This window comes from Quercus robur, chromosome 1 (assembly GCF_932294415.1).
Source record: "Quercus robur chromosome 1, dhQueRobu3.1, whole genome shotgun sequence".
Lineage (NCBI taxonomy): Eukaryota > Viridiplantae > Streptophyta > Magnoliopsida > Fagales > Fagaceae > Quercus > Quercus robur.
Genome location: NC_065534.1, coordinates 38,384,541 through 38,387,008, shown reverse-complemented (window position 1 = coordinate 38,387,008; position 2,468 = coordinate 38,384,541).

The window sequence follows — 2,468 nt, the reverse complement described above, 5'->3', positions numbered from 1 at the left end:
TGGTAAGGTGTGCTAGATTGCTAGGTGCATAACATTATCACAAAGGCACAATGAACTTGTGTGTGCCCCCATTTATTTAAAAAAAAAAAGAGTTAAATGAAAGGAAAAAAAAAAAGTACTAATGCAAAACTAAAGCATCTGGTGTACTGTCTAGTGTCTACAAAACTAAGCAGCAAGCGCTAACCTTCTAACGGAGTAAAATAACACTAAGTTAAGACTACTAAGTAACTAACTAATAGTCTATTACTAACACACCAAGTCCAAGTCTATCTAACTGTCTAACTAGTACAAAGTGACAAAACAAATGTTGTGGTATTTTTTTAATAATGAAATTATAATGTTGTGTCGTATTTTTTAAATTGCAATTAATATTTTTTAATGATTAGGAATTTGAGTATTATGAAAGTTTTCGTAGTGCCAAAACAAAGAAATCTCAATTAGACTTGTATTTAGAAGAGCCTAAGTTGGAAGTTCTCTCTTGGTGGAAAGAAAATTACAATCGATTCCCGGAGATCTCTTTAATGGCATGGGATCTCATGAGCATTCCTATAACTATTTTTGCGTCTGAATCAAGTTTTAGCTCGGTAAAAAAAATTCTTACTCCGTATCAATCACGTCTTTTGCCTAAGAACATGAAAGTTATGCTGTGCAGTAAAAGTTGGTTATATGGATTTGAAGGTATTTTAATTTATTAAAAGAGTCACAGAAATTATACATTTTTAACTCTTTATTGATAAGTTTTGATTTACTTTCATGCTACACTTAAATTATATTAAAATATTGTATTGTAGATGAAGATACTGATGAAATAGGCTTGAGCTATAATTGATCTTTAATTTTATAGAATTTTTGCAAGCATGAATGATATAAGAAGAGGAAGATGTAATCCAATGGTGGATTTGTCAAAATTTACCTACAATAAAAAGTTATTGAGTAAGGTTGTAACCTAAGGCTAGGCTACAACCAATTTTGTAACTAAACTTTGTCATTTATTTTTAAAGTTTTTTTTTTTTTTTTTTAGTTTATATTTCTATATAATCTAACTTTATTATTATTTTAAATACAATAGGAATTTGTGCACTTAAGAAGGTTGATAACTTGATATGGTCCATGACATTTAGTTTTGTATTTTTTTTTTTTTTTTTTTTGGTTCTTTTATGGGAATGATATCATTAGTAAATTTTGAATTTGAAGTATGTATAGAATTTTAGTCATGCTTAAAGTCAAAACTACCAAAATTGCAAGGATAGGGAAAGCTTTATGTTTTTTGGTTTGTTTGTTTTTTCCCCTTCACATGTATAATAGTAAGTAACAAATAATCTAACTATTTGATTTAATTCATTCTCTCTAAAAGTTTAGCATTTATTTATTTATTTTTTTCAATGTGAAAAATATGGGCCAACCTGACCCAGCACAACTAGCTGCAACCCGATTGACCCAACCCGTTTTCAACCCGTTGAAAATGGTCTGTTTTTTACCCGACCTTTTTTGGTCCGCAAATCGATTGATGCAACCTATATCAAACGAGAAAGTATACCATGTTTCGGTAATACCAACTTAACATCTGTTTTGATATTTCCTACCCAATAAATGAGTGACACCTGTTTCAAAAAACCCCATCAGACTACTCTAATAAATTAATCATAATCTTCTATACTATCGGGAAGATAAATTAATCATTTATTAGAATAGTCTGATCCTACCCAATAAATGAGTGACACTTGTTTCAAAAAACCATATCAGACTACTCCAATAAATTAATCATAATCTTCTATACTATCGGGAAGATAAATTAATCATTTATTGGAATAGTCTGATGTGGTTTTTTGAAACAAATGTCACTTATTTATTGGGTAGGAAATACCAAAACAGATACTGAGTTGGTATTACCGAAACATGGTATACTTTCTCGTATCAAACCCCACTGTTTGCCATTTCTAGCGATTACTACAATTTGGATGAGATGGACCAATAAAATTTTGCAATGTAAAATAAAAATCAAGTGAGCTAAAGTCAATAATCACACTAATAGAACTTCTAAGTCCTGAAGAAGCCTCTCTCACTCGCCATCGCATTATCGTCATCACTTACTAAGCCAATCTTTGATGTTCGATTGTAGTCTTTATGGTTTAAAACTTTGAATTTGAATACGATTAGTGCCCAAGCTTCCCCGACTAGAGTGCATTCGGTCCACATCTGCACCTCACTCGACCTCCCTATCGCTGCAATATACCTAAAAAAGACTTTGATTTGGATTTGGTTGAATAGTATGGGATGTGGCAGTGGTGGTAGTGGAAATTGGATGGTTAAGGTGGCCGGAGAGAAAGAAAGTTAACAGTGAGAGAGAGGGTAAGGAGTTCTGTTAGTGTGATTGCTGACTTAGAATTGAGTTAGATTTTTATTTGACATGGCAAATTTTTATTTTTAATAAACAAACAAACTTTCATTCAAACAGCAATACCAGAATC